Source organism: Coptis chinensis, chromosome 2, assembly GCF_015680905.1.
Source record: "Coptis chinensis isolate HL-2020 chromosome 2, ASM1568090v1, whole genome shotgun sequence".
In the NCBI taxonomy this organism is placed as follows: domain Eukaryota; kingdom Viridiplantae; phylum Streptophyta; class Magnoliopsida; order Ranunculales; family Ranunculaceae; genus Coptis; species Coptis chinensis.
In genome coordinates this window covers 86999368-87010362 of record NC_141457.1, presented here as the reverse complement: position 1 = coordinate 87010362, position 10995 = coordinate 86999368, and the positions used below count along the sequence as shown (strand labels likewise).

Sequence of the window (10995 nt, the reverse complement as noted above, 5' to 3'; positions counted from 1 at the left end):
GTTGAATCAAATAATATATGGGGTAGTATTCCTAAACTCAATATGTTATTCCATTCAGTTTATGAAGCCTACGATTTCTACAATGTTTATGCCAGATTCATAGGTTTCAGCATTAGAATTAATCATACTACCTTCTCGCGTAAGAAGGATAAAACAATACTGAAGAGGGAATTCTGTTGTTCGAGAGAAGGTATTAGTAGGAATCGCACACAATTGGTTTCCCCCAAAAAGCCATGACCAATTACACGAGTTGGTTGTAAAGCATGCTTTGTAATCCAGTTACAATATGACGGGCAATATAAATTGATAAAGTTTATGGAAGAACACAACCATGATCTGGCGAAGCAATCTGAAGTTCATAAGTTGAAGTCGCAGCGGAAAATTGAATTTTCCCAAGGTGGTGTTATTGATAGTATGTCAACAACGGGGATAGGTGCCTCAAAGATCCATTCATATATGCGTAATGAAGTAGGCGGATTTCAAAACATGAATTTCACAAAAAAGGATTTGAAGAACCATGTCCAAAGAAAACAAAGTGAGATCCTCAAGAAAGGAGATGCACAGAATTTACTCAAGTATTTCATGGACATGAAAATGAGGAATCGTTCTTTTTTCTATACCATAGATATGGATGATAACAATCAATTTTCTAGCTGTTTTTGGTGTGATGCAAAATCAAGAGTGGACTATAGTTTCTTCAGTGATGTTGTATGTTTTGACACCACCTACAAAACCAATGGGTATAACTTACCATATGCACCGTTTGTGGGAGTCAATCATCATGGGCAGTCCGTGCTATTTAGTTGTGGTTTACTCTTAGATGAGACGATTGAGTCATTTGAATGGCTATTCAAAGCATTTCTACAAGCAATGAAGGGTAAGCAACCAAAGACAATTTTCACTGACCAGGCTCAAGCTATTGGAAATGCAATTGTGAGTGTATTTCCTGATGCACATCATCGTTTGTGTTTGTGGCATATCAATCTAAATGCAGCGAAAAATCTTTCTCATGTTTTCGACAAGTTTACTTCTTTTGCGACAAGTTTTAGTAATTGCATTTACAATAATGAGACAGAGGAACAGTTTGATTCATGTTAGAATATGTTGCTTAAAGAGTATGGTTTAGAGAAAAATAGTTGGCTACTAAATTTATATAAATTAAGGAAAAAATGGGCACTAGTGCTTGCGAGAGAATATTTTTTGTCAGGGGCATCACAACTACTACAAGCGAGAGCATGAATAGTTATTTCAAGAAGTATTTCAAAAGGACCATGCTTTTACGAGAGTTTGTCACAAAATATGAGGAAGTGGTATTGGATCGAAGTGAACAAGAAATTTCTGAAGATTTTGACTCAAGGCAGACATCACCAATCTTGAAGTCAAGATGGAAAGTAGAGGAAGAAGCAGCTGGAAAGTATACAAGGACCATCTTCAAGCGTTTTCAGCATCAACTGTTATAATGTTTGAATTATTTTGAGGAACACATTGAAGAAGGCAATTGTCGAGTATACCGCAGCAATACTATCTACATAGGTGGACCGAAGATGCAACATCTGGTCTTGTTATTGATGAGAGTAAAATAGCAGAAGTTGGCTCTAAAACATCTCCAGCTTTACGTTATAGTGAGTTGGCTCACATTGCTCTTGCTTATACAGTGAAAGCTGCTACTACTCTCCAATCCTATGAGTTAGGAAAGGAAGAGCTAATGATTTTGTTGAGAAAAATGGATCAATGCTTACAAATAAGTGATCATGGTCTATTTGACAAAATTGCAAGCACACATAAAGAGAGTGGTGGAAGCCATGTGGAACACAATATCAGGTTAAAAGATCCGCCGTGCAAGAAAAATAAGGACCACAAATATTGTAAAATCAAGTATGCATTGGAGAAGAAGAAAAGGACAGCCAAAGCTCAAAGAAATTCTAGAAATGGCAGACGTGGTAAGTTATTCCTTATAAATTTTTATATGTATTTCAGTTTACACTTTCTAATAAAGTTGCCATTTTTTTTAGGCCCGAATACAAAAAGAAATAAGGATGATTATGCTATGGCAGATGATGGACTACACGAAGTAGTTGTACATACAAAGGTTTCTTTTTAAAAAAAAAACATTTCTATTTGTAATCAATGACATTCAATATATGCTCATACTTACCTTTAATTATATAAATTTTGTCTTTACTCATATATTAGGTAGCTCAGCATGGGCATCCACCATATTCTAGCACCGAAGACATAAGTGGTGTTTCAAACATGACAGCATATTTTGTTCCCTACCATACTTCTCAGGTATAATATAAAGTAAAAGTTGTTAATTAAATCATTTTGCATTAGATTTTATGTTGGGGTAGTTGGTTACATGATTTTATAAATGTATAGGAATCCATTGCTCATACCACACAAGCAACACTACAAGCAGAAATGGATACTTTTCAATTTGACCATGTATCACTTTCTTACTTCCTTTGAATACAATTTTATGTTAACTAAAAGCTTATAGATAGAGAATGATACATATGTTGCATGCATGCTATTTGCATGCTATTTGTGTTGGTGTACCGTAGGGATTTCTTGGACTCTTAACTCAACTATCCATGGTGTTGTGAATAATTAACTGCGGAAACAACGTTACCCACACCAAACGGATCAATCCTACACAAAGATTGATCTTTCTCAATAGACAAGACTTCAACACCCTCCAAGCAATATCCCAACACTTCTCAATATCAAATAACAAGTATATGAAATAAAACAATCAATGTAAAAGAAGAACAAACCACAAGACGAGATATATCGTGGTTCGGCAATTTGCCTACTTCCACACTGCGAGTTCCAAGCTTTACTAGATGTCCGGAGTAACTGATTACAAGTCTCTCTCAATTCACTCACAAAGAATGAACACTCAACTCACAAAGAATTGTTCTCTTGTAATCACTCTCTTTCTTGGTTTTGGAAAAGTTAGGTTTTCCAAAAAACTGATTTTGTTTTATACCAAAACCAAAAATCGCGATTCTTCGTATGCGAGGCCCGCAAAAGACTGAAGCGCTGGGCCAGCTCTACTCTCTGGCTCTGGCTGGCCTTGTTAAAAAAGGCCAAGCCATGGCGGCGCTTTGGCTGGGCGCTAAGTTATCGGAGTAGTGAGCGAAAGTCGCGCCCTTCTGGCGGCGCTCTGACCGTGAGAAACAGAAATTTTCTCTACATTCTCCACCTCGGTGAGGTTTTAACACATAAAACCAAGCCGAACACATCCAGCAAGATCACTTCCAAAGTAGGAACACTTCCAAAGAAGGAAGACTTCGCGATCAACCGCCGAAGGGCTATGCCCACACAGGGCTCTTTCAAACATGTAGGATTTGGAGCAAGTCCAAACAGTGTTGGAACTTAACTCCGGTGACAACTTTCGTCAGCATATCAGCAGGGTTGTCATGGGTGTCTACTTTCTCAAGTGCTACATCACCATCCTCAACGACATCCCGTATAAAGTGATATCGGACATCAATATGCTTGGTCCGACCATGATGAACTTGGTTCTTCGCCAAATGAATAGCACTCTGACTATCACAATACACAAAGAACACCGTTTACGCTCAATACCCAAATCATCTAGAAGACCTCGAAGCCATAGTGCCTCTTTCACTGCCTCTGCCACTGCCATATACTCTGCCTCAGTAGTAGATAGAGCAACTGTAGCCTGTAGCATAGACCTCCAACTAACCGGTGCACCATGCATCATAAACACATAACCAGTAGTCGATCGTCGTCTATCTAGATCACCGCATAATCGGAATCCACAAACCCACTGACATAACAAGTGCCTCCACCATAAGCTAATCCCACATCCAAAGTACCCTTCAAGTACCTTAGTACCCATTTCACTGCCTCCCAATGTTTGCTTCCCGATTTGCCATATACCGCCACAACACTAATCACGTGGAAATGTCCGGGGCGTGTGCACACCATAGCATACATCAAACTACCCACCTGCACTTGCATAAGAACATTAGCCATATGTTTTGTTCCTCCAATCGAACTAGGAGAGAACTTAGGTGAAAGCCTAAAATGCCCAAATAAAGGAGTAGAAACCGACTTTGCATTCTCCATACCAAATCGAAAATTACTTTCGAATGTATTTCTTCGAGATACAACTATCCGTCCGCTTCTTCCTATCTCTGTCAATCTCCATGCCCAAGATCTTCTTGGCTCCACCTAAGTCTTTCATCTCAAACTTCGAGCTAAGTTGAGATTTCAACTTGTCTATCTCCACCATGCTTTTGGAAGCAATAAGCATGTCATCCACATAAAGGGAGATAGATGAAGTCATTACCACGAAGCCTTCTAAAGTAGACCACGGCCAGTCATACTTACGGGTGTACTCATGTTGCATCATGAATGTGTCAAAGCGCGCTTGTACCATTGCAGGCGATTGCTTTAACCCGCATAAAGGACCGATTCAATTTGCATACATAATCTTCTTTTCAAGAAGCGACAAACCCTTCAGGTTGTCTCATATAGATCTCTTCTTCCAAGTCCCCATGCAAGAAAGCAGTTTTCACATCAAGTTGCTCTAACTCCCAGTTGAAGTGAGCAACTAAACTTAATAACACACGAATGGACGTATGTTTGACCACCGGGGAAAATACCTCATTGTAGTCAACTCCTTCCTTCTGTGAAAAACCCTTTGCTACCACTCTTGCCTTGTACCCAGTACTGTCGGACTCAGGAAGGACCTCTTTTTCCTCGAACACCCATTTATTTGCCGATAGTCCTTTTGCCGCTTTGGGCAATAAAACTAGGTCCCATGTGTGATTTTTATCAAGAGATTCCATCTCTGCTTGCATAGCTACCAACCAATCTCTCAGAATGAGCATCTCTAACGCCTTCCTTGAAGCTATCCGCTCATCATCTTCGATATTCGGTGCATATGCCACTAAATCCACGACCATAGTGTTTCACGGCTTCGTGCCCATACTTGTGCACTTCTTTAACTTGTCTCTCGTGGCTTTGGGGTCAGCCACTACAAGTTCGGGATGCTCTTGCTCTTCTTCCCTGTTGTGTGTGGGTTCCATGATTTGGTACCTCATCATGATCTAACCAAATATCTGGCGCATCGGACAACTCAAGCTCGGAGCTTGAACTTCTATAGACTCACCATTCTCGCCCGGCTACTTCCGAAACTATCGAAGATAACACGCGAGTCTCATCAAAAGTAACATCTCTGGCGACCGGGGAACTTGTGGGCTTCTAGACACCACAATCTGTATCCCTTTACCCCATTTGGCGAAAGCTAAGAATATGGCCTTCTTAGCTCTGTGGATCTAGCTTGCTTTGTCCCTCACATGGTAGTAAGTCGTCGATCCAAACACTTTCAAGAGATACTATAATCACCGGGTTACGACCACACCTCATAAGGTGTCCCGCAATCTATAGCGGTATCGGTGACCTATTAGACAGTAACACGCCATGGACACCGCATCGCCTAATACTCTTTGCCTAGGCGGCATTAGACAATAAACATCTTGCTCTTTCAAGCAAAGTTCTATTCATCCTCTCGCCATTCCATTCTCATTGCGTATGCGTGCCCCCGACCGTCCAAAGGTCTAGCAATTCCACATTTAGCGCCTGCCGAACTCTTGGAAAGGTCCATAGGTATACTCAAGTACCATTGTCGGACCGTAATGTCTTTACCTTCCTATCATGCGATTCTCAACCCTTGCCTTCCACTTCGTAAATGTCTCAAACACTTCATCTTTCGATTTCATCATATACACCCACACATAGCGAGTATGATCATCAATGAATGAGACATAATAGCGGTTACCTCCCTTTGAAGCCACCCTGGAGGGTCCCCAAACATCCGTATGCACATAATCAAGGATGCCTCGTTGTCGTGTGCTTGCTTGACTTGAACTTGACTCTCGCGATTGCTTCCCATAGACGCCAATGCTCCACGGAACCCCATACTTGGCTTCTTCAAGTTCTTCAAGAACCCTCGCTTGCACAACTCAGACAAACCCTTTTCACTCATATGCCCTAAACGCATATGCCACATCTTAGTGCACTCAGAATCATTACTACATGCACCCACTGCTACATCGCCTATCACCGTACTACCAATCAGAGTATACAAGGTTCCATATTTTTGACCCTTCATAACAATTAAAGAGCCATTAACAATATTTAGGACTCCACCTTCGCCCACAAACTTGTGGCCTTTGGAATCCAAGGTACCAAGAGAAATAAGACTTTTCTTTAGCTCAGGAACATGTCTCACATCGGTTAGAGTCCTCACTACACCATCATACATCTTGACCCGTATAGTTCCAATTCCTACCGTCTTACAAGCAACGTCATTACCCATTAAAATAGAACCACCATCAATGCTCTCATAAGAAGTAAACCACTTTCTATTCGGGCACATATGATAGGAACATCCGGAATCAAGAATCCACCTCTCGGTCATATAGTCTTGTGTGGACACACAAAGACCTAACTCATCCTCTTCTTGAGCACGAAGCATAATTTGCCTCAAATTTTGCCTTACCTTTCTTCGACCATCATCTCTTTGTTCTCTTTCTTGGTGGGGACAATTACTTGCGTAATGTCCTTTTTCATTGCAATTGTAGAATCACTGTACATGTTTTAAAGGCTTCTTTGACTTGGACCTAGAATTATCATTACTTGAATAATTACTCGTTTCGGATCGAATTTCCTCTTGCCACTAGCCCCCTCGACTTGCATCAATGCTATTCTCTACACGTGTCTTCTTCATTAACTCATAAGAAAGAAGAGCACTCAACTTCGCCAAGATCGACGACTTCTCTGCTTCATGAATGTAGTCATTAGATGCTCATAGCTTTTCTCGCAAGGAGAATATTAAACATGCCGCTTGATCCTCATCATCCATCTTCATACCAACATTCAAATAATCCGCTAGACGCCGACGGAACTCACTCCACGTGCTCTTTGCATCGTTGAACCATCGACCATCATGTACCGATAAAGACGCTTTCTTAAGGTACATCTTGTTCGTCATGCTCTTGGTCATATACATAGACTCTAGTTTGAGCCAAATACCGCAGGTATTTTCTCCCATCACACTATACATGACCTCATTAGCAAGACATAACCGGATTGATGAACAAGCCCGAAGATCGAACTCTTCCCAATCATCATTACTCATACTTTCGCCGCCTTAGATTTAATCCCGCTTCAAAGCCTTGGCAAACCTTGTTGGATGAGGATGTCCTTTACTTGGACTTGCCAAATCCCAAAGTTATTCTTCCCATTAAACTTCTACTTCAAACCTTGCGTTTGACATCTTGGGAGCCATCTTTCAAGTTACACACAATAACCCAAAAGAAACAGTTTCACCTCGAATTTAATCGAACACCTTGTCTACACAAATTTTTAGTACTAAACTCAAAATCCTAGGTCGTTATACCTACGCCCGATACCAATTGTTGTGAATAATTAATCAAGGAAACAACGTTACCCATTACCAAAACGGATCAATCCTACACAAAGATTGATCTTTCTCAATAGACAAGACTTCAACACCCTCCAAGCAATATCCCAACACTTCTCAATATCAAATAACAAGTATATGAAATAAAACAATCAATGTAAAAGAAGAACAAACCACAAGACGAGATATATCGTGGTTCGCAATTTGCCTACTTCCACACTGCGAAGTTCCAAGCTTTACTAGATGTCCGAGTAACCGACAAGTCTCTCTCAATTCACTCACAAAGAATGAACACTCAACTCACAAAGAATTGTTCTCTTGTAATCACTCTCTTTTCTTGGTTTTGGAAAAGTTAGGTTTTCCAAAAACTGATTTTGTTTTTATTCCAAAACCAAAAATCGCGATTCTTGTAAGCGAGGCCCGCAAAAAGACACGGCGAAGGCGCGCCCCTACCCTCTGGCCTTGGGCGCCGTGTTAAAACCATGGCCTGGCGCCGCTTCTTTTGAGCGGGCGCTAAGTTATCGGAGTAGTGAGCGAAGTCGCTTTAACTCTGGCCTCGGCCGCTCGACCGGAGAAACAAACAAATTTTTCTCTACACATGGGCACCCAAGCATTACAAGGGAGTCACCATGAAGATACAATAGACTTCGTCTAACAAGTCTTTTCCCAAACAAATTTTGTGATGCAGCTAACAATATGGGACAGGGATACTTTGCAAAAGCAACATCGTTATTTCTTTTTGATCAAAAGTTTATCGTGGATTATCGAACTCAGCCATTCTGTTATTTTGTTATGGATTGTGGTACAATTTTTTTGATTAATTTGTAGTAGCTATCTATTTTTGATATACAAGCTATTTTTATGATTGATGGCGAAGAAGAAATTGCGGTTCCAAGTAGAAGAAATGGAATGATTGATGGCGAAGAAGAAGAAGAAGAAGGTCTGTTTGAAGAAGTACTCGAAGAATTTGATACTGAAACACCTCCACACCTTCGCCCTTTAGCAGAAGCTGCTCATTCAGGCAATCTCACTGCCCTTACTAATGCTCTTGATAACTTGAGTGGAAGCACTGACGAACCCTTGGAAGATGGAGATACTGCCCTTCATTTGACTTGTCTCTATGGTTATTTGTCCTGTGTCCAATTACTCGTGCAAAGGGGAGCTTGCTTGGAAACCAAGGATGAGGATGGGGCAATTCCTCTTCATGATGCTTGTGCAGGGGGTTTTGCCGAAATTGCCTAGCTTCTGATCAATGCTGCTAACAGCTCAGATTGTTTGAAGCGGATACTAGACACAATTGATGTGGAAGGCGATACGCCTCTGCATCACGCAGCAAGAGGTGAGCATGTGGATGTTGTGAGAATATTATTGGATGTTGGAGCTTCACCATTGAAGCCGAACATTTATGGAAAAATCCCTGCTGAACTCTTTGACCCACATACGGAAGTAAGGAGAACGTTGGAAGCAGTAGCTAATGTTGTACCTTGCCAATAGGCTTTGGTTGGTGCATAATGAAATTGTTCAATTGGGTTATACTGTTTGCCTGCTGGTGTTTGTTAGGACTATGTGGATATTAAAAAATTGAGAAACTTGTTGTGTGGTGAATGTGAAAAATCCAATTGAATTACAGATAGATTTAGCATAAAAGTGGTAGAAAATGGAATGCGAAACAGGTTGCTTTTATGTCTTTTCGTATCGTAGTTGGTATTTTAATTAACATCTTGTAAGTCAACATTCTTCATGAAGCTGTTTTTGAACTTTGAGGAATGCTATCAGGCAACTATAGTCAGTTGTATATTTTCCATCAAACTAAAAGGCAATATAGCCAACTCATTTTTTTTGGGCGCTAGTTTATTAGGTGAGAGAGAAAATAGGGGAGAGTTAACTAGAGTTACCCAAAAAAAACCAGAGTTAATAAAGGTTGTAGCATGGGACACGTGTGTGGTGCATAGGCGCTATGGACGGTTTTGCGTCCTAAGCGCTATGGACCGAAGTTTTTCTCTTACGTTTGGACACTGATTGTGCATACAAATCTTGACATGCAAAAATAACAAGAGAGAATAACATAACAAGATATATGTGTGTACCTCAATCTGTATGCATACAAATTGTGTTGCATATCCCAATAGGTATGCATATATATTTTGCATACCCTATACACGTTCACTGATTGTGTATATGCATACTGAATGTGCATACCTCACCCTCAATATTCCATAACACCCAAAATACATTGCAGGCAACAGAAAGACTAAAGAGCCATCCCCATCATCATATGGGGGTCCCCCGATTCAGTTTTGCAAAATAAAATAACTTACAAAGTTCTGGAAACGGGGGCTATAAGCTCATTTGTTGTGAATGTTTATCTACACATTAGCTACAATTATATCTTCGGAGCCACCATGATATTTTTAGTTAAGAGCAACCACCATGATGTTTTCGTTGCTAATTAATCCATCTCAAAATTTTCAAGTATCACTTTCCAAACATTTTCCTGACAAAGACTGCATTTATAAAGATATCTCGAGGTTCTCCCCCATAATCCTTAGGTATTCAAAATTTCAAACCCATCCGTTTTAAAAATCCATCATACCATACACACGACTCAATATCCAAGACTTTCATGAAAGCTAAATCAGCACAAAAAACCTACATGCTGAATAACCCTCCCAACAGCCAAGTGCATAAAGGACTTCAAGCCAGTAAAGGGACTTTTCTTTTTTCAGTTCTGAATATTCACCTAAATAACCTGAATATAATTGACAAATTGGGCCTTATCTAACTTTAAAACAACAAGATCTCACAACTATCAAATTCATAAAGAAACGAGCCATACTGTAATCTAGGAATACAATTCAAAATATAGTCCCCTCTGTATCCAAAACTTTCAGGCCTGGCTGGAACTGAGAATTATCAAATAAACAACAGAATGACACCAAAACACCCAAAAAGTACTACTAAAATCAACGGTAGCGTCTGAGAGAAAGGGTGTTGTTCCTCTTCCAAGTTGCCCTTCGAGAGGGCCTTGCCTTGGTGTGCAAGTGTCCCCTTCCGCGGAGACCCCTATACTTCTTTCCAGCCGAGGTGAGTCCTCGAAGCTCTCTGTGCTTGTGTACAAGATTGCAGATCCAGTTTTTGCAGGCAAAATATATAATAATAAGTTTACAATCTAAGGGTTAAGCACCACCCGGGCTGGATTAAGTTCCCACTTTGAAACCAAAACATTCCATGAAGGGATAAAGCCTTCATTCCAAAGTCTAAACCATGTGTATTTCTAGAAAAGTAAATCATTTATATCTTGCTGGAATTTTCCTTGCCCTGGGTGGAAGAGCAGTCAGATCCACATCTTTCCCCTTTGTCTTGCTTCCTTTCTCCTTTTGAAACTGCCATGGTTCATCACCATCCTGTGAGTTATCCTCATCATCAACCTGCTCCTGCGACATCCATGCAGGCTTATACTTTTTCTTTGCTATCTTCTGCCATGGTTCTTTACCATCCTCGGCATTTTCATCATCATCTGCGAGGTCAGC

The 10995-nt window shown here is 40.5% G+C and overlaps 2 pseudogenes; both read left to right on the top strand.

Moving 5' to 3' along the window:
- Nucleotides 1-315: 315 nt before the first annotated feature.
- On the top strand, nt 316-1098 carry LOC147518602 (protein FAR1-RELATED SEQUENCE 5 pseudogene; annotated as a pseudogene).
- Nucleotides 1099-8181: 7083 nt separating this feature from the next.
- LOC147518601 (uncharacterized) lies at nt 8182-9258 on the top strand (annotated as a pseudogene).
- Nucleotides 9259-10995: the final 1737 nt, after the last annotated feature.